This window comes from Podarcis raffonei, chromosome 18 (genome assembly GCF_027172205.1).
Source record: "Podarcis raffonei isolate rPodRaf1 chromosome 18, rPodRaf1.pri, whole genome shotgun sequence".
In the NCBI taxonomy this organism is placed as follows: domain Eukaryota; kingdom Metazoa; phylum Chordata; class Lepidosauria; order Squamata; family Lacertidae; genus Podarcis; species Podarcis raffonei.
Window position 1 is genome coordinate 4628899 of NC_070619.1, and position 21852 is coordinate 4650750.

Below are 21852 nucleotides of genomic sequence, written 5' to 3' on the forward strand. Positions count from 1 at the left end.
ACGCTACCTATCTAAGCTCTACTCCCAGCAGGCGCATTGAAGTGAACAGACCCAAGTTGGTCATGCCCGTTAATTTCAAGGGGTCTACTCTGAGTAGGATGAAGGCCAGGTTTCTGCAACACACGCCCTCACCCTGTGATCTTCGGTAAAGGGACCCCTGACCATTAGGTCCAGTTGCGGACGACTCTGGGGTTGCGGCGCTCATCTCGCTTTACTGGCCGAGGGAGCTGGTGTACAGCTTCCGGGTCATGTGGCCAGCAGGACTAAGCCGCTTCTGGCGAACCAGAGCAGCGCACGGAAACGCCGTTTACCTTCCCGCCGGAGTGGTACCTATTGATCTACTTGCACTTTTTTTGCTTTCAAACTGCTAGGTTGCCTTTTACCTTCGGGGAAAAGGCAGCATCTAAATCATGAAATCATAGAACCGCGCAGAGTTGGAAGAGATCCCATGGATCATCTTTAGTCCAATTGTTCACCCAATAATAATAATAATAAATTTGTATTTATACCCCGCCCTCCCCAGCGAAGACCGGACTCGAACCCACAGCCTTGAGAGTCTCATGCTCTACCGACTGAGCTCTCCTCCAATAAACAATATGGTGTGCCGGCAACCTACATGTACAGTGAGCTACAGCTGAACAACTGCCCGCAAATCCCACTCAAAAACACCCCCTCCCCACCCAATACGAGCCCCTCATTCTTCACGCGTCTTCGAAGGCGCCCGCATCCCCACGTGCGGCAGGACCCGCCGCCACGCGCGTCGCCCCCGCCCCCTTCATTTGCATCTTCGCGCCTTTCCCCGCTCCCCATTGGCCGGCGCGCCACCTTCCCACGCCCGCCCTGGCCCCGCCCCTTTCTTTCTTTTCTCTCCCCCGGGCCACGCCCCTCGGGGTGACGTCAGCCGGCGGAGGCTCGGGGAATGACATCACCTGCGAGGGTGGCCGCTCGGAGCCCGAGAGGGAGCGCGGAGCCGCAGTCTCTCTCTCTCTCTCCCCCTCCCTCTGCAAGCCGAGCATCCTTCTCTTTCCTCCCCCGCGCCCCCTTTTCGGCTGGGAGGGGAGAGCCCGGAGGGGGTCCGGCCTGGGGGTGGGCAGGAGGAGGACCGGGGGGGGCTGCCGGACCGGGCTCCATGCGCCTTCCCCAGCCAGGCGAGGATGTGAGCCGCGGGAGCAGCTCGGCGGCGGACCAGGTAAGAGGTTTTTTCTCCAGGGGGGGGGGGCCCGCGATTTGCATTGCATTGCATTGCATTATTGCATTGCATTGCATTATTGCATTGCATTGATGAGATTTTTTTTCTGGGGGGAGGGAGAGCGCAGGCAGTTAGCCTTTGCAAGGATGCAAATCGCTCCCCCCCCCCCGTGCCATTGCAATGGGGAGGAGCAGCGGTGGCGGCGAGGTTGTTGCAACCTTGCAAAAAAAAAAAAATCGCCCCCCCCCCGTCATACTGTATCTCCTCTTTCCATCCGTTCTTCTGAAATTGCATCGCTATTGGATGCTATATTTCCAAAATGATTGGGGGGGGGAAGGAGGTGGGGGCGGGGCTGGTGGTGAGAGAAGGCTTTGCTTGCTGCGGGTCGGGCTTTTTGGAGAAGAAGGGTCCTTGTTGCAACGGTGGGGTGCTTCTTTTATTCCTGGGGGCGGCGGAGAATTGGAGAGGAGGGGAATAGGTGGGGGGGCGATGTTGCATTTTTTGGGAGGAAGGGGCTTCCGGAAGATTGAAATGTCTGTCTGCTGTGGTCATTTGGGGCGAGGGGGGGCGAGAGGGTTGCGTGCAGCTACAATGGGGAGGCATGTAGAGGCTTGGACGGAGCAGGCGGCCTGGAGTTTGGGGTGGGGCTGCCTTGGAAGCTGATGAGGTCTTTCGGCGGGGAGGGAAGAAGGGCTGCCAAAGCATTCTCTCCCCTCCCCCTAGAATAATAAAAATAATAATGTTTGCAATGGGCTTTATCCATGTGTGGTGAAGCTGTTGTAGCAGTTGCATTTTGAGGCTATATTTTATTTTTTCAGAGTTGTGGCAGATGAACTCCTGGCAGGTGATGAATGTGTAGAATTGTGGTTCTTTCTTTTTTCAAAACTGGACTGGCTGTACGGGTTGAGTTTGGCCAGAAGCAGCTGGTGAGGCGCTGGAAAGATGGGGAAAGTTATGGGTTGGGGGCTAAGTGTGGCCACGAATGGGCAGGGGCAAAGGATCATGCCCAGAGACTCCCCCAGCTGAGCATTTGGGGGAAGGCTAGGCAGCAAGACATTTGTCCAGACCACCTGGACTATTGCAACCTGATGGAGGCAGGATGGAGCCTGGTGGGCAGAGGGAGGGGTTCAATGCCACGCACCCAATCATGCCCAACAGGCACACCTGTGCGGCTCCCCTCTTGGCTCATGGTGCCATCGATGCATTTAGTTTGGGTATCTGGGACTTGCCTCCTGCTGGCTGCCAGACTTGGGGTCTCTCTCAACTTCTTTGTGTGGTGATGGGAGAGTCTGAGTTTGGGGGGGGGGCATGAAAGGGAGGGTCCCTGGCTGATTCCAGAGGGTGGTTTTCTTCTCCCTCTGCAGGTGAGCTTTTGCCGTTCCTCCTCAGACTTCTCCTGCTTTCTGCCTCCCACCCACAGCTTCCCTTGTTGGAAAAAAAGAAGACCCCTCCCTCTTTTCTCGCTGGGCACAGATATTTCTGCAAAGTGCCTCCTGGCGGAGTAGGGGAAGTGGGTATTGCCCAGTGATGCGCTGAACCCATTTCCCTGCCCTGCAGGAAGACCCCGATGCTACGCAAGCCCCTCTCTCGCCCTTACTGCGGGCCTCTTCCCGTTCTCCCCCCCCCCCAACTCTTGGGTCTTTCTGGATCCCCTCCTGATTTGCAGCTTGCCTTCCCATGTTTGCGCAGTCCCGCACATGCATGTACACCCCCCAGTTCAAAATGGGCATAACTCTGTGGTTCTTTCCACAGTGTGCCATGTAGGTTTGTGGACGGCACCGCTCGATCTTCTCCGTTTGTCCTCTTTGTGGCCCTTTCCATGCGCAGTCTGTGCACATAGCCCTGCAGCCTTCCGTTCCATCAGGTCCCTCACTCCTGCCTTCTCTTTGCCTTCCTCTTACCCCTCTCTTGCCTAGATTTGGCAGAGTCTCTTAAGGCAGCCACACTTGTATATTCATAACACCTGTCGTAGGTGTTGCCCACGTCTTGGAGATCTCCAGGATCTCAGGATGGTGGTGGTGGAATCGCCCAGCCACGTCCCACAGCGCTCTGCCAGGATTTAGTCCTTGAGACGTGGGGATGGAGGGGAACGCTCTGGGCATGGAGGTGACGCCAACCCATTTGCTTCCCCAAACTTGGGACCCAATCTTTTATTGCCTTAAACTTTGAAATCCTGCTCCCTCCCCAACTTTGGGGAGATCTCTCTGCCTGCTGATTTGGCTGTGCGAAAAGCTTCCCTTTAGGGTTTCTTTTCCACATAAAAGGTCAAATCAACCATCATTTCTCTCTCCCCCACTCCCACCCTGTTCTCGGCAGTGGTTGAGTCACACAAGAGTTGGCAGGGGTCCCTTGGCGTGGCTCCTTCTCTTTCGTCCTCCATCACAGAAGCTCTGTTGGTCCTTCTCCCGCGCTACTTGCCTCCGATGCCTCTCCAGCTTTCAGATCTCATCGCAAACCAGCTTTCAGATCTCATCGCAAACCCAAACCGGCTCTCAAACAGGATGGATCTATCTGTCCAAACCCTGCCTCAAAACATCTCTTATTGGCTTGGCTGTGTTTTCCTTCTGTGTGTATTGATTGCTTTGTTCCCAAGGGGGCGATGGAGGTCCTTCAATTCGCCCCCCTTCTCTCTCTCTCTCCTTGTCCGGTAGCTCAGGATGGACATCTTACCTTATATATTTGCGCTTTGATTTATCAAGTGGGGGCCCCTTTCTGTGAAATAAAATAATTAAAACGCCAGTCTCTAGTTGTTTCAGATAAATTGCTTTGATTCCCTTTCTCTTTCCCTTATTTCTTTTTCAATTTTGGATGCAGAAAGAGAAAGGAATCCACCTATTTAATGCTCATTTTATGTATGGGTTGAGCTTGTGTGAGTGAGGTGAACTAATCTCCCCTTCCTAGAACCCCCCTCTCCTCACTCATCCCCCCCCCACCCCGGATTCAAAGCCGCTTTGTAATCGTATCCAGTTAAAATATTTCTGACATTTCAAATAGCCTTAGCTCATTCGTCCTGTTCATTCTTGGCTGTGCTTCCTCTTGGTGTGAAAAAAAGCAGCTTTTGCTTATGTCGAAGCAGAACGCAGCAATTGCTGGGGAGATATATATCCCCACCAAATCTCTCCCCCCGCCCCGCCTGCTCCCGCTGTCCTTCTATTCAGAAATTTTCTCCACTGCTACGGATGAGGCAGATATGGGTACCATTACATCATTGATCGAAATGTACAGTGCATACGTTTTCCTAGCCAGCCAACCCTCCCGCCCCCCGCCGCACCACCACCACACGCACTGGGTGGGATTAGAAATGGTGGTGTCTTGAAATATCTCTGGGGTGGGGGGGGTGCCGTGCTAGCGCCCGCCCCCAGCAAAAGTCCTCCTCTTCAAACACCTGATTGATTCAGGCATCTCAGTGGGCAAATTGTTTCACTTGTTGATTCAGACACAGGCGATAATAATAAACCTCTCTTTAAAAAAATTAAACGGAGGGGGGCATCTTCTTCCCACCCACTGATCTCCTTCCTTTTTTATATATCCCCCCCCCATATCTATCTCTTTGAAGCTTTGTTTGTGCAGTGATCAGAATGCCAAGCAGAAATTCTGCAGGGAAAAGGTCTTGTTGGAAATTTATGGAATTCTTCGCGTTCTTAATGAGCCAGCGTCTTAGAGCCGCCTAATTTTTTTTAATGCATTTTTAAACACAAAACGACTCTCCCCCCCCCGAATCCTTTGGACTCTGAAAAAAAGGGATATGTGTGGCGTCGTCAAAATATGTCTCTATTTTAGCACCCAGAAAATTTTAAAAGTAAGCTGCTTCCCTTACTGCAGATCATGCAAAATGAGGTGGTACTCACGAAGGGAAAGGTGCAGAGAATTCAGACCAAGAAGGGTTTGCCGAATACCTGCCAAGTCTGCATCACACACCTTGGGGGGGGGGTGCCAGTTCGCTTTGAATCCTTGGTTCTGAAAGAACCGGGGGGAGGCGTGGTCTCCTGATGTGATGGGGAGGGGTGGTTTCCAGTGGGGAGGGGGTCCACGAAGAGGACGGGGAGTGGGAAGACTTAGCTCCGAACGATGGCACCCGGGCACATGATTCTGTTCCTGCTTTTGTAGCGCTCAGTTGCGTATCACCCGGCTAGATGGGGACCTGCTTTCTGGAGCGCATGGAGAAATGCGATGTTCCGTTTGGGGTGAGCTCCGGGCCCTAACACGAAACTGATTTAGAAACTGATTTATCTCCACTTCCCAGTGCCAGCCTGCTCTCAGGTCTGTGTAAATGGAGCGGAGAACCGTCAGAAGCGCCTCCGTTAACTTTTCGCCACTAACCCATCGTACCTTTACGCTTGCAAGATATGTCCAGCCCTCTGGGGGCTTTTTGGGACATCTTTTTCTTAAAAAAACACCCCGTGTGCGCGAGTGAGAATCCTTTAAAGTGCCTGGCTTGTGGGATTTTTTTTGTTGTTTTTAAAAAATGGTTTTGCAGCGGAGTTGAGCCTGGAGTGGAAACACAGCTATCCAGACACGAATGGATTAAACTTAGAGCCCGTGGCAGATTTCCCCATAAAGCTGCTGAAATATATATCTATTTTTCCCTCCCTCTTAAACGGAGAAGAGACCCGTTTCCTGCGATCAATGGATTTATCGCTCGTCAAGTGCGCCACACCCTTGTCTTGGGGGCTACGAGGTTTCTTGGAACGGTTGCCTTGCGGGTTTTCTCTGGGTATATCAGTGGAAATGCTTTTTCAGGCAACTGTAAGTAACTGTAGTTTCTCCTCTCTGTGTGTGTATGTGTAAGTAAATATATCTTACGTTTTTGTCTAGGTGTGGCGAACTTCGGGAACTGAGAATTTAAGCATCTAGTGCGGTTAAAATCGTATATGTGTTTTTCCTCCCTGAGGCAACCCCTTTAGCTACCTCCACAGCTTAATTCGCTTGTGGGATTTGCTGCCGCTAAATGAGTTGATTACTTAAAAACAAAAACCCATTTGGTTGATTCCAGTAGAACCACAGAAATGAATGACTATGGCTCGCTTATCGTAAGGTTACCAGACGTCCCCGTTTCCCGGGGACAGTCCCCGGATTTACAAATCAGTCCCCATACAAAATCAATTGAAGTTGAAAAGTGTCCCCGGATTCATTGGAAAAAACCTGGTAACCTTAGTGGGTCTACTCTGAGTAAGACCCGTTTGACAACAACCCAGCATCGTACACTGAAAAATACTCTTGGTGACGTGCAAAATGGAGGCTAGGTTTGTCAGCAGCGCTCGGCTCGGATAGAGGAATGGAGCCTCAATGTTAAAGGGCACTCTACCTCCGAGCAGTGGATACTGGGTGAAGACAATGAAGGAAGGATTGTTTGCTTTTGTGGGCTTCCCAAAGGGAACTAGAAACAGGATGTTGGCGAACCCTGGACATGATCCAAAAGGGATCTCATGCTTGCAATGCCTTTCTTTTTGAGATCCGGCCAGAAGTCTGCAGAGCATCTATGAAGCATCCCTACTGCTTCTTCTTCTTGCGGTTCCACTAGGCAGGGCTGGAAGGAAAATGGCAACTGGGGCTTCCTAGCAGGAAACACGAAAAGGAATCCATAACCCTGGCATTTTGGGGGGGATGGCAGCTTTCTTTGGGTCTTGTGGCATAACCTGCAGCGCCTCCGTCTGAAAGGAGAGGTTGCTCACTGTGAATTAAGAGGGAGGCGTTGACAATTGTCTTTCTTCTTGCATCTTATTAAACTCTTTGGCAAATGGCTCCTGAAGACCATTCCTTAAGGTACTTGCTCCTGTCAGTCGTCATGGGAAAGGAGGGTCGTTGTGGGGTGCGAGAGGGATGGGTGTGGAGGATTGTGGGTTTCTATGTGGGCGAGAGGTTGTGCCAGCTGCAGGTCATATAGTGCTGTCCCTGAGCTCACAGAGCTTTACAGTCTAAATTTTGATGGGTGACCCATGGGGCAAACTCTGCAACATTCGATTGCGGTAGCACCGGCACCCGCAATCGTCTTCCTCCTCCTCTTTGTGGTGGCATAGAATTTGGATGGCTTTTATTTTTTAACCTCTCGCATAAATTCATAGATAAACATCCAAGAGGCAGCCTGTCTTCCCTCTTTGTCTCTTGTTCGTTTGCCGGAGGGTCTCGGGGAAAAGGCACTTAGATGGCTGGGTGCTCTTGGAAACGGGAAACTGGGTTAAGGTCTGTCCTGCCAAGGTTCCTCTTACACTAGGGATGGGGGCAGATGTTGCCGGACACTCGTTGGTCTGGCCAGTGGTCATGGGTGGCTGGAGTTGGAGTCCAGCGCTCTCTGGAGGACCGCAAGTTCCCATCCCTGTCCATAGCGTGATGAACCTTTTCCAAGGAGGCCAATGCCATATCTGGTGGCAATGAGTCCCACAGATACACTCGCAAAGAATTATTTCGACCTGCTAGTGTATTGGTTTCTGGAAAGCGGTTTCCAGCTTTCCACCTCTCGTTGCATATTCTTCTTATTCTAGAGAAGCACATTATCAGAGGTCCCAGGAAGCCAAGCCACAAGTAGATTTTCACTGGCGCCTTTTGCACTTTTGGAGCGCTGGGCTAGAACCTAAGAGGCCTGGGTTCAAATCTCTATACTCAGCCATGAAGCTCACGGGGTCAGTCGCTGCTTTTTCGTAGACTAGCCTACTTTCAGGGTTGTTGTGCAGATAAAATGGGGAAGAGGGGAGGAAAACCGCATTGAGCGCCATGTGCAGGAAAGGTAGAATAGCAATAAAATTAAATGTAACTGGGGGGGGGGAGCAAAACCTAAAACTAATTTTGCTGGTATTATTAAGTAACATAATTTGATTGATGTGTGGAGAGCCCTTCATAAAAAATAATATTTTTACATCTTACTCATTAAGCTATAAAAATTGCTGTAGGGTGCACTATGTGCTTATGCCACTTAAATGTAAAATAAAATTTAAAAATAACCCAGTTGTGAATGGACTTAAGTGAGCCTTGCCCATTATTTCCAGAGAGTCTACTCACCTATTAACAATGCCCAGTTAGCGACTCGGCTGAACAATCCCCCTTTTTTTATTTTTGAAAAAGATTAAGTGTAGTTTCTCCTCTCCCTTTCTCCACTAGTGTTAGAAACTCAGGTATACAAGCTAGGTGCCAAATGGATCCTTAAGTCAAGGTTAGAGTCGCCAAAATGGAACGTCTAGTTGCCATTTTGGGACAAGACAGCTCAAAAGTCTTGTTTTTCAAACGACGGACTGACGGATTGTTTCTCAGTTAAACATCTGGCTAGTTCGGAGAACCCTGAGCTTGGTTAAGAGCTTTGAGAACGTAAAGAAGTCCACATATGTATCAGCTAATTCCTACCTGTTTTTCCTAATTGTGAGATGGACCATTCATAATGTAAGAATATTCTTCACAACTGCGAGCAGGGGTGGGGGGCGGGGGAAGCGAAAATAAGTCACAACAATTAACTACGACGTCGTTACTGCTCTTGCTCAGAGTGTAGGGGGGGAGCATGTTGGTTCCTGAAATTCATTATGCAGGTTAAATATAATTGATGCAAATCTACAGGGTGTGGAATGAGTGCGTCAAAACAGTCAAGGTGCAAGGATGCATGCACCTCGGCTTCTTGGTCACAAGTAGTCCGTAAAGGTAAAGGGACCCCTGACCATTAGGTCCAGTCGTGGCCGACTCTGGGGTTGCGGCGCTCATCTTGCTTCATTGGCCGAGGGAGCCGGCGTACAGCTTCCGGGTCATGTGGCCAGCATGACTAAGCCGCTTCTGGCCAACGAGAGCAGCGCACGGAAACGCTATTTACCTTCCCGCCGGAGTGGTACCTATTTATCTACTTGCACTTTGACGTGCTTTTGAACTGCTAGGTTGGCAGGAGCAGGGACTGAGCAACGGGAGCCCACCCCGTCGCGGGGATTCGAACTGCCGACCTTCTGATCGGCAAGCCCTAGGCTCTGTGGTTTAACCCACAGCGCCACCAGCGTCCATAGTTGGGTGCAAATTGCGCCTGGCTAATTTCGAACACTGTTCTCTGCCCTACCCATGAATCGCCCCGCAACCTGTCATCGTCTGAAGTCATCCTTAAGCTGTCCTTTGCCACCTCCTGGCGTTGACTGGAGTTGTAGTTTCAGATTCCAAACTTCTGGAGGCTGCCAGGTTGCCAAATCTGTTCCCTCCCTCCCTCTCGTTCATATTTATATTGAACTTCCTTTTCAAAATAGGAAATATAAAAATGCCTCGTATCCGAGTGCAGAGAGGGAGAATTTTACCGCAGAGACGTGATGGCATCAAAAGGCACTGTGGCTGGCAGGGAGAGTTTCCACAACCTGTGAATCAACCGGTTTTGTTAAGGAATATTTTTAGCCGAGTTCTTAGAAGGCTGCCAGTGAAGAATTCCTCCTTTTTGAAGAGGTCCTGGGGCTTAGACGAAAGCTTTGGCATTCAAAGGGGATGAGGCCTGGACAGCAGTTGCGAAGGAAGCGTCCTCTGTGTATGCCCGTGAGCGGTTTTATTTACTTGTTTGTGTTTGTTTCATAAAATGTAACCACTGCTTTACGATTTTTTAAAAAAGCCAACACTCTCAAAGCCATTTACCAAAAGCAATAGCATTACCAGTAAAAATAGCTAAAAGCAACTATTACGTTTTTTTAGAAGGTTAAAATCATCGGTGATAAGCTAAAAGCAGATTAAAACACACACCAGCAGTATGTTTTTATATCTTCCTTATTTATGTATTTAACAAAATTTATGTATCGATTGTTGGGAAGAAAACCTTTTCAGCAGTTTACGGGAAATATTTAAACTGTCAATGAAATACAGTGGTACCTTGGTTTGCAAACAGTCTGGTTTGCATATGTTTTGGATTACAAACACGTCAAACCCGGAAGTTTGCAAACTTTTTTTTTGGATTATAAGCCTTTTTATTTGGGATTATCAACAAAAAAAATTTTGGAGGCCCCATTGGTGAAAGCGCGCGTTGGGTTACAACCTGTTTTGGTTTACAAACGGACCTCCGGAGCGGATTATGGTTTTAAACCAAGGTACCACTGTGTAGTTAAAGCAACTAAAGGCGTTAAATTTGTTTAGAATCAGCAGTAGAAGAGATGGCAGCATGTTGACATCTCTGTTTCTGAATAGGGTCGTTTAAACAAAAACCTTTTAAGGTGGGCACCAAAAAGAGAGCACAGCAAAGGCGTCAAGAGGCAGGGAGTTCCAACGTTCCCATATTGGAAGATTGATTTCTCACAAATGTGGAAGGAGTGTTATGTGGCTCTTGCCACTTTCTCACAGGTATGCTTACAGAATACAAGGCCCTGGTTCATGCAATTACGCCATCCACTTTATGAGTAGGCATAGTGAAATAAAAAAATTAAGGTCTGATATATATATAATAAATGTTCATAAATGTACCAAGCAAACACGTACATGAATAGATAAACCACATGTCTGAAGCAGCACAGGAAAACAGCCCGGAAACCATTTTGACTCCCAAACTGACCAAATGATTTCTCTGCAAGGTCAAGAAAAATGGAAAAGCCTCCCCATTGTCTTTTCATTCACAAATCCTGTCTTAAGAGCATGTCTGTGTATGAATAGGGTGAGCCTGTGACCTGGCTCAGGAACGAAGTATTTGTCATTACAAAAGACTGGCCAGGTTCCCCAGGGTATCCAATCAAGTAAGCATTAACAGGTAACCTGCCAGACAGGAGGTAAACAACGCACTCAGATTTCTGTTGTAGACCGCCCTTTCTGTGATGTAGGTATGATGTTTCTGGGGGTGGCCTTGGACTCCAAGGTGGGCAATTTAAAATGTCTATATAAGGGCTTGCACACCTTTGTTTGGTGTCTTCCTCCTTTCCTGCGTGTGAGGGGAGCACCCTGTTGCAACAGTTCAATAAAGATCAGGCTTTACGAGCTGCTTTGCTTCCCAATATTCTCTGGTTGGCCTCTGTTATTTTCTCCGACCGATGGAGAACCTGCAAGGGACTCTAGAAGGGCTCTTGTGTCCCCCATAAGGGAATAAGGGCAGATTTATGTTTATTACAATAGCTTCTAAGAAATACATTGGTTAGGAGTTGCTAAGCTTTGGGTGGTGATGATCTGCCAGAAACGTATCCTCTCCTTGTTTTTGCCCAGCCTCTGCTATAGCTTGTGACGAAGGCGACGGAGCTAAATGAGCTAGCCAACATTCATGAGGTCTAGCGACAGCTCTCAGTTGTTGCTCGTTTTTTAACTTCGCAAGGCAAAGAGAAGCTGCTGGGTGAAGTATGTTGGACAGGGAAGAGTTGTCGACCTGTGAATTTGTTGTTGTTGTTGTTTAGTCGTTTAGTCGTGTCCGACTCTTCGTGACCCCATGGACCAGAGCACGCCAGGCACCTCTGTCCTCCACTACCTCCTGCAGTTTGGACAAACTCATGCTGGTAACCTCGAAAACACTATCCAACCATCTCGTCCTCTGTCGCCCCCTTCTCCTTGTGCCCTCCATCTTTCCCAGCATCAGTGTCTTCTCCAGGGAGTCTTCTCTTCTCATGAGGTGGCCAAAGTACTGGAGCCTCAGCTTCACGATCTGTCCTTCCAGTGAGCACTCAGGGCTGATTTCCTTAAGAATGGATGCGTTTGATCTTCTTGCAGTCCATGGGACTCTCAAGAGTCTTCTCCAGCACCATAATTCAAAAGCATCAATTCTTCGGCAATCAGCCTTCTTTATGGTCCAGCTCTCACTTCCATACATCACTACTGGGAAAACCATGGCTTTAACTATACGGACCTTTGTTGTCAAGGTGACGTCTCTACTTCTCAAGATGCTGTCTAGGCCTGTCATTGCCCTTCTCCCAAGAAGCAGGCGTCTCTTAATTTCGTGGCTGCTGTCACCATCTGCAGTGATCATGGAGCCCAAGAAAGTAAAATCTCTCACTGCCTCCATTTCTTCCCCTTCTATTTGCCAGGAGGTGATGGGAGCAGTGGCCATGATCTTCGTTTTTTTGATGTTGAGCTTCAGACCATATTTTGCGCTCTCCTCTTTCACCCTCATTAAAAGGTTCTTTAATTCCTCCTCACTTTCTGCCATCAAGGTTGTGTCATCGGCATATCTGAGGTTGTTGATATTTCTTCCGGCAATCTTAATTCCAGCTTGGGATTCATCCAGCCCAGCCTTTCGCATGATGAGTTCTGCAGAGAAGCTATGAACTACGCCGAGCAGGGCACACAAGATGAATAGGTCATAGTGGAGAGTTTTGACCAAATGTGATCCACCTGGAGGAGGAACCGGCAAGCCACTCCAGTATCCTTGCCAAGAAAACTCCATGGACAAAGACAAAGACCTGTGAATAGAGGTGGCCAAAGGTGAACCGACTCCAGGGAGGTCCATTCCTACCCTTCAGGGAAACACAGCCAAACCTCTGCAAAGAACGAAAACCACAGCCCCACCGGGGATGCGGCCATTTTGTTCCCGTGAGTGAAATTGGCCTTTGTGCACAACCACGTTTTTGACTGCGAGTTGGCTGGCTGGCTGACTTGAGCCATCTGGAACCGTTGCTTTTTCTTTTTTTAAAAAAACAAACATAACTGTTCTCTGTTTTGTGGCACATCTTAGGGAAAAGGAGGAATCTGTCTTTAGTCTCCTTAAATCTTAATTGGATTCCCCACAGAATCCCCCAAATTTTGCTGGCCAGTTTCCCACCGTCCATCATTCCCGGTCAAAATTTGACCTAGGAAGTTGCTGTAAGCAAAAAGCAACGTGTGTGTGTGTGCTCGTGTGTGTGTACACACACACACACTCACACACACTTACAGGGAGAGAGAGATCAATATTCTACAAATCTTATTGCGGTTTTATTTTTCAGCTCCTCTTGACTTGGAATTGTGTTTGAGTTGAATTGTGCTTTTATGTGAAATACCAATTGCAGTTTTGGTGCGTGTAGATTTCATGCATTTGTTGATGGGGAGGGGGAGGGTGGTCCAGCGTGGTTGCTGGTGACCAGAGTGTTTGGCTAGCTGTCTGGTTCTTAGGAGACTGGAGAATATGACGGTTGGGGGGGTTTCTTGTGTGCCCCCTCAAATGCGTCAACCTGCCTGAATGAGATTTCAGCCTTGTTCTCAGAGGGAATTCCCACTGCTGCCTGCGATCTCATCATGAGGGAGAGAGATGTGATGCCATCAAGACCCTGGATTGCATTCCTTCATTTTTTCTGGAAATATTTATCTTTTTTTAAAAAGGATGCACGGTATTTCTGTCAATCATTTGCTCTGTCCTGAACACTTTAGGATGGAGCTGAGGAACCAGTTGCTTTCGGCAGGGAGGATGAGGGAAAAGACTCTGGATTTTCTTCTGTGCAGAATAATATTGCACTGCTCTGTTCTTTATTTTTTAAGTGGCTGCCCATTGATAAAAATTCCCTAGGTGGCTTAAGAAGTTCAAAGACCATGTGGTATTTAAAAGTGCAATTTTGGGGTGTATTGGGATAAGGGCCCACCTGCACTGTATATTTGAAGTAGGATTGCAGCACTTTAAGACAGTCCTGTCTTGGTTTCACCACAAAGAGTCTTTTTTTTAAAAAAAAAGCCTTTATTTTAGCACTCAACAATAACATAACAATCAACAGTTACAGAAAGGTAGCCGTGTTGGTCTGCCATAGTCAAAACAAAAAATTTTTTCCCTTCCAGTAGCACCTTAAAGACCAACTAAGTTAGTTCTTGGTATGAGCTTTCGTGTGCATGCACGAAAAGTGTATCTGAAGAAGTGTGCATGCACACGAAAGCTCATACCAAGAACTAACTTAGTTGGTCTTTAAGGTGCTACTGGAAGGAAAAAAAATTTTTGTTATAACAATAAACAATAATTAAAACAACAATTCGCCATTCGCTACAGTCAATCAACCATCCTTAACAATACAAAACATTACAAAACCTCGCAACTAGATCAACATTCCATTGTTTTTTATCTGTATCTGTTTTACATAACAAAAAGAGATAGAAAAAAGAAAGAAGAGGGAAAAGAAAATGGAAATAAATCCCCCCCCAAAGAATCTTGGGAAGTGTAGTTTTGCTGAGAGCTGTTAGGAGACAACTCTGTTCCCCCTCACAGAACTACAATTCCCAGCATTCTCTGGGAAGAGAGATTGACTCTGGGAACTGTACCTCTGGTGGGGGTGAGTGGGAATAGGGGCTTCCTCACAGCCCCCTCAACAAACTACAGTTCCCAGGATTCCCTGGGGGAAGCCACAGCTGTTTAAAGTGGCACGATTCCGCTTTAGATGGATAGTGCAGACGAGACCAGTCAATAAAGAAGACGTTCCAAGGTTGACGTGGAAGGAGAACCTGCTCCTGATTGCTTTCTCCTCTCTTACCCGAGTATTTTGCTTTATTTTGACTGCCTGCAAATGTCCAGGGTCTCTGGCTCAGGGGCTGCTTCTATCTAGAGATGCCAGATTTTGACCCTGTGGAACGTGGGCTCGTCCATGCTCATTCCACCTTTTGCTTATCAATTCAGCCTTTTTTGAAATTTCAAAGCTAATTTATTTTTGGTTCTTAGGCTTCGCGGTGCAGCCTTTTTAGGCTGGAAAGGCTCCCACAATCCCCCGCTGGTTTGTGTCTGGAACAAAATGGATGCCACTCTTATGGCAGAACCCTGGCTCTTTGTGGGATTTTGAATTTCTCTCTCTCTCTTCCCCGTTCCTGACAAAAGCCTTTGGGTAATTACACAAAGAGGCTGCTATATTTCAACCATCAGAAATCTTTTTTCCTTTTTTTTTTTTTTGCGGCGCTGAGGCAGAGGGAGATCTCGCCTGCGTCTGCTTCCTTAATTGATTATTGGAAACTGTTAATTGGGCCTTGCCAGGATGGGATATAAATTTAATGAGATCGCTGGCATTCTGCCTCTCCGATCCAGCCCTCCCCTTGGCTTCCTTAGGTTCGGTGGAAATACATTTTTAGATCATTGAAACCCCTTAGGTCATCCTGTTTCGATGGCCTTTTGAACTTTTTGGCAAGGCCTCTCAAGCTTTGCTGAAACCCTGAAAGAACAGGTTTCTTCCTTTCTGGAAGTCAAGCCTTCGGACCCCGAAGGCCTCTGGAGAAAGAGGGGACATGCATTCTGCACATGTTCAGAGTTAGCAAGCGCCTTGCTTCACAAGCTCCCATCCTCTAGGAAAGCGAGGATGGGGGTTTGCGTGTCTTTTGAACCTAAGGACCCACCGCAAAGTCTATTGAAAAACCTCACATCTCAGGGGAATTAAAGAGGGCGTTTGCTAGCTCATTTGGTGAAATGCAAGACTCTTAATTTCAGGGTTGTGGGTTTGAGCGCCACATTGGGTGAAATATTTGTGCTCTGCACAGGTTTGGACTGCATAACTCTCTCAGACTCAGTCCCTCCCAAATTTACAATTCCATGATTCTATTTATGTGGCTTGTCTGCATCTAAATTATAGTCTATCTCTCTCTCACACACAATATTTAATTATACAGCTTTCTCCCCCAATGCAAACCACAGAGTTCCACAAAGAGGGCACCACTACCAAGAAGGCCCTCTGCCTGGTTCCCCGTAACTTCACTTATTGCAGTGAGGGAACCGCCAGAAGGCCCTCGGAGCTGGACCTCAGTGTCCGGGCAGAACGATGGGGGTGGAGATGCTCCTTCAGGTGTACTGCACCTTTGAGGCTGTTTAGGGCTTTAAAGGTCAGCACCAACACTTTGAATTGTGCTTGGAAACGTCCTGGGAGCCAGTTAAGATCCTTTAGGACTGGTGTTATATGGTTCCAGCGGCTGATCCCAGTCACCAGTCTGGCAGTCACATTCTGGATTAGGTGTTGTTTCTGAGTCACCTTCAAAGGTAGCCCCACGTAGAGCGCATGGCAGCAGTCCAAGCGGGAGATAACCAGAGCATGCACCACTCTGGCGAGACAGTGTGCAGGCAGGTGGCGTCTTAAGCTGCCCTGGACACACAATTAACCTGCACTTCCGTGGATAGCTGTGAGTTCAAAACGACCCCAAGGCTTCATCTGCGTCCGTGCTTTTGAACTAGCCGCAGTTTACTCTTTCATTCGAAGAAGGACAAGCTTGGGCTAGCTTTAACTATGGTTTTGCCCAAGCAAGCCAACCTTCAAACCATGGTTGGATCTGGCTTGCTTGGGTTAACTAAGGTTAAATCTATTTGCAGTTCCTGGTTCAAATGAAGTGGAACAAACTTTTTTTTTGGGGGGGGGTAATTAAAATGGACGCAGGTGGATCTTATCCCCTCAAGCCCTTTGCTTTGGTTTGGGGAAGAGGTTTCTGCATGCAACACTAAACCATGGTTAATGGTGCATCCAAACCATGCTAGTGTCGCTCGCTGCAGTTTACCTAGAGCGGCGGTAGCTGAAATCGTTGACTAAATGCCTATTTCATAATCCAGTGCACAGCTGGCTACAGTAGTGTTAAGCGAAGGTTGCATGGCAGTTGAAAACAGCGTGTGCTAGTGGGTGGAACAGAGTGTGTGAAAATGGTAGTTTACGCCAAGTACACAAGAGTTCTCTGTTGTAGCTAAAATGCTGGATTGTGAGCAGGCCTTTGTAGTCAAATCAAAGTGACTCTTGTGTCGCTGATTTTCGAAAACGTTCCTTGTTTTGTCCCGAGCCAGAGCTATCTTTGACGGGCGGAAAGATAAATTAGGCACATGGAGGATATAAAAACAGCACCGAACGTTTCATTCAGGGCAGAAAGAGTGCGAAACTGAGCTCAGATTAATCTGTGGAACAGCTTAAAACAAAAACTCCCCCCCCCCCCGAAATACGGGGGCGTAGTTTTCTCGCTAATTTGTGACTTGTTCCCACAACTGCGTTTGAGGGGGTGTCCTCGTGCGGAATGTGAGATTGCTGGGAAATATTTGAGATTCTTGGTCTTAAAGGGCTCTTTAACAGATAAAATTCAAGGCGCTCGCGGTTTAAAGAAAATTGACAATCGACCACCAGCAGCTTGGGTTTTTACTTTTTAACTTTCCTTCACTCTTTGCCAATAAATTCGAGTCGGAGAAACAGAGGAAGTGTTAGAAACACAGAACTGTCGAGTTCCCAGGGTAGGTGCCTCATGCTCTACTGGCTGAGCTGGCCCACAACTCAGTATTGTCAGCACTGACTGGCAGCGGCTGCCCAGCCCGGCCTATAGTTGACGGGGGTCTTCTGCAAATCATCACAGTTCGACCCGCGCCAGTCTCTCAAAACTCTCCTGACGCCTGGGAGATTTCGCGCATTGCTCTCCCCTCCTGTGGCTTCCAGCGAGTGGCGCTCAGAAACATGAGTGCCTCTGATTGTGGAGACAGAACATAGCCATTATGGCGAGTGACCATCCATGAATTTGTCCAATCTTTTAAACTCATCTTGGTTGGTAGCCATTGCTGCCTGTTGTGGCAGGGAGTTCCACAGTTTAACTCTGCACTGCGTGAAGAAGTCCTTTTTTTGCCTGTCCTGAGTCTTCCAGCATTCATTGGCTGCCCATGAGCTGTGGGAGATCGCAACCCTGTGGAGCCCCGTTTGCATCCTGAACAGAACATAAGACGCGTTTCGCCGCTTCTGCGCATGCGCGTGACGTAATTTTGACCGTCTGCGCATGCGCGAGCGGCAAAACCTGGGAGTCACACGCTCCGTTACTCCGCGGGTCGCCGTAAAGTGCTCAACCTGAAGCGTATTTATCCCGAGGTATGACTGTACAGTGGTACCTCGGGTTACGTACGCTTCAGGTTACAGACTCCGCTAACCCAGAAATATTACCTCGGGTTAAGAACTTGGCTTCAGGATGAGAACAGAAATCGTGCGACAGCAGCGGGAGGCCCCATTAAGCTAGAGTGGTGCTTCAGGTTAAGAACAGTTTCGGGTTAAGAACGGCCCTCCGGAACGAATTAAGTACTTAACCCGAGGTACCACTGTAAATCAAACGGAGGAGGTTGGTGCGCTTGGGCGCTCTCCGTTAAGTTAGGCCCGGCGCCCGTTTCGTATTCTGCATGGCCTGGCGCCCGCTTTGTATTCTGTGCCGCACCATTTGATGATTCTCCATTTGGCTTTTTCCCTTCATGTGTCCCTAACCATCTGCATCCATCCTGCCTAAGCAGCACTGCCGCGATTAAGCTGTTTGGGCCCAGTCTCTCTCTCTCTCCCTTCCTTCCTTCCGCTGTTTTGCTTTATTCTTCCCTCCCCTCCTCCTCTCCTCCCTATCTTAACGTTGAATTATGAAGGCATTTGTATGCCGATGAGGGTGTCCATTTGGGCCTGATGGCTTACTCCGATCTGCCCTGCTGGAAGGAAAAAGATGGTCTCCCAGACTCCAATTAATGATCACGTTAGTAACTATTTATTTTCCTTTGGCAGCTTGTTTACCGAGAGGCAGGAGATGAATGGGGCAGCGAGAGGCAGAAAGCAGACCCCGTCTGCCTACCAATCTGGGAAGTTGAACCTCTTCAGCTTTGGGGCGGAGGGTGGGGGGAGGTCTGGGCTGTTGTTGTTGTTGTTTTACTTTTGTTGTTAACAAATATCTGCCCTTTTCCCTTGCAGGGTATCCAAGAGCCCATATAGAGTCCTTACATAGGTTCCCTATTGGTAGGAGAAAATAGCAGAGGCCAACCAGAGAATATTGAGAAGCAAAGAAGCAAAGCCTGATCTTTATTGATCTGTTGCAACAGGGTGCTCCCCTCACCTGCAGGAGAGGAGGAACCCAGAACAATGGCGTGCAAGGCCTTATATAGACTTTTGAAATTGCCACCCTGTAGCCCAAGTCCGGGACGCAGGTGGCGCTGTGGTTAAACCACAGAGCCTAGGACTTGTTGATCAGAAGGTCGGCGGTTCGAATCCCCACAATGGGGTGAGCTCCCATTGCTCGGTCCCTGCTCCTGCCAACCTAGCAGTTTGAAAGCACGTCAAAGTGCAAGTAGATAAATAGGTACCACTCCGACGGGAAGGTAAACGGCGTTTCCGTGCACTGCTCTGGTTTGCCAGAAGCGGCTTAGTCATGCTAGCCACATGACCCGGAAGCTGTATGCCGGCTCCCTCGGCCAGTAAAGCGAGATGAGCACGCAACCCCAGAGTCGGCCACGACTGGACCGAATGGTCAGGGGTCCCTTTACCTTTACCTAGCCCAAGACCACCCCACAATACATCATACCTACATCACAGAAGGGCTGAAATCTGAGTGCTTTGTTTACCTCCTGTCTGCCAGGTTACCTGTTTAATGGTCACTTGATTGGATTGCCTGGGGAGCCTGGCCAGTCTTTTGTAGTGATAAATACTTAGTTCCTGAGCCAGGTCACAGGCTCACACCCTATTCATATCTTAAATGTGCCCTTAAGACAGGATTTGTGCAGAAAGAGACAATGGGGAGGTTTCCCACTTTGACCTTGCAGAGAAAACATTTGCTCAGTTTAGGAATCAAAATGGTTCCAGGTTCGGTCTTCCTGTGCTGATCTGTGTACATGCTTGGTTGGTACGCTTATGAACATTGTTGTTGTTGTTTAGTCGTGTCCGCCTCTTCGTGACCCCCTGGACCAGAGCACGCCAGACACTCCTGTCTTCCATTGCCTCCCGCAGTTTGGTCAAACTCATGCTGGTAGCTTTGAGAACACTGTCCCACCATCTCGTCCTCTGTCGTCCCCTTCTCCTTGTGCCCTCCATCTTTCCCAACATCAGGGTCTTTTCCAGGGAGTCTTCTCTTCTCATGAGGTGGCCAAAGTACTGGAGCTTCAGCTCCAGGATCTGTCCTTCCAGTGAGCACTCAGGGCTGATTTCCTTCAGAATGGAGAGGTTTGATCTTCTTGCAGTCCATGGGACTCTCAAGAGTCTCCTCCAGCACCAGAATTCAAAAGCATCCATTCTTCGGCGATCAGCCTTCTTTATGGTCCAGCTCTCACTTCCATACATCACTACTGGGAGAACCATGGCTTTAACTATACGGACCTTTGTTGGCAAGGTGATGTCTCTGCTTTTTAAGATGCTGTCCAGGTTTGTCATTGCTTTTCTCCCAAGAAGCAGGCGTCTTTTAATTTCGTGGCTGCTGTCACCATCTGCAGTGATCATGGAGCCCAAGAAAGTAAAATCTCTCCCTGCCTCCATTTCTCCCCCTTCTATTTGCCAGGAGGTGATGGGAGCAGTGGCCATGATCTTCGTTTTTTTGATGTTGAGCTTCAAACCATATTTTGAACCACATTTCAAACCATATTATGAACATTACCATATATCTAAGACCTCAAAATTCCTATCACACTTTAACTCCCCATCTCCATTCTTTGTTTTACGGGGCAATACAGTTTGGCACCAATCCCATGATTTGTGGCCCTCCAGGCTTCCCCAGTCTCTAGGCCAGCCTTTGCCCACCTGCTGCCTGATTGATTGATTGATTGATTGATGGCACTCGCATCTCCTCCCCATTTTACCCATACAAAAGCCCTGCAAGGCTGACTAGGCTGAGAGTGAGTGACGGCTCAAAGTCCCATGCAGCGAGCTTCATCATGGCTGAGTGGGAGGATTCGAACCCTGGTCTCTCCCAGGTCTTAGTGGTTTTGACATCCTAACCACCCCGGTCCTTTCAACAGCTCTCACAGGTAGTTGGCTGCTGTCCCCAATCTCTTTCCTTAGGCCAGAGAGGGCAAACGTTTCCCTGTAAGCTTGCATGTAAAGGGCAGTTGCGTTGATGGTAAGGCTGTTTCGATTCTGTTCTTGCGGGGGAACGGAACTGAAATAAAATACTGGAAATGACCTTTCCCAGAAGTCAGCTTTTGTTCAGCTTTAATCACCTTACACTATTTCTTTTTACTATCTCAAAAAAGCACCTGTGTTGGGGTTTTCATATGCAAATGTAGTTAAATTTAATTGATTGGATCTCGTGAAAAGGCAGACTTATTAGTCAACTAAAATTCTTTTAATTGTCTGACAGCTCTAATAGTTCTTGATTTTGATTAAAATGGTCTAATTTGTGAGGTGTGTGTGTGTGTGTGTGTGGCTTTGCACAGTCATGAGAGCCAGCGACTTGCGGACTGCCTGGTTTTTCCTATGTCAGGGGTTGCTTTTTATTTTATTTTCCGGACGTTGACTCTTCCAGATGGATGATGTGCTTGCAAATCGCTTTCCTTAGGGGAGCCCACAAAAAACCCTACATTTCAGTGGCACACATGGTTTGGTCTTTGTGCGTCTTTGATTTCTCTGCGTAGGCAGTGAGCGCATAATCAGATGCGTAGTTGAAGCAATCCACCACATGTTCAAAGATGGTTCGGAGGATGATTTCTCTTCCTTTGCCCCCGCAGTGTTCAAAATTGGTTTGGGCTGCTAGGGGCTCCCTCTTCCTCCGCAGCAGCTCTTCGCAGGGACCTTGAGATGTTCTGGATGGGGAGAAGGTGCAGACCGCATTCCATCGCATGGGGTTGGGCTGGATGACCCTTTAGGTCCCCCCAACTCTACAATTCTATGATTATGGTGTGCACCCAAATTTTTTTTTTAAAAAATACTTAATGAATACGTATGCAGCCCTAGAGGACGTTATTTTCATCCGTCAAACTCAAACCTGACTTTTTGATTAACAACTAGACTTTACTTTTAAAAAATGCTAACTTGAAAAGTGCAACACAAAACACCCCAATTTTCCTGATCTTTTATCTCTTAACTAGGCTAGATAAAGAGCTAACACAAATCGACCAAAACAGATTAAGGTTTCTCCCTATTTCTCTCCGACGTGCG

The 21852-nt window shown here is 48.2% G+C and overlaps 1 protein-coding gene across 1 annotated transcript in view; it reads left to right on the plus strand.

Annotated features, from left to right (window-relative positions):
* The first annotated feature begins 1079 nt into the window (after positions 1–1079).
* The window catches only part of PTPRS (protein tyrosine phosphatase receptor type S), a 322165-nt gene continuing 301392 nt past the window's right edge, over positions 1080–21852 (plus strand). Inside the window, exon 1 of the mRNA XM_053372614.1 lies at positions 1080–1189. The gene's annotated coding sequence lies outside the window, so the exon portion shown is untranslated. The remainder of the gene's footprint in view (positions 1190–21852) is intronic.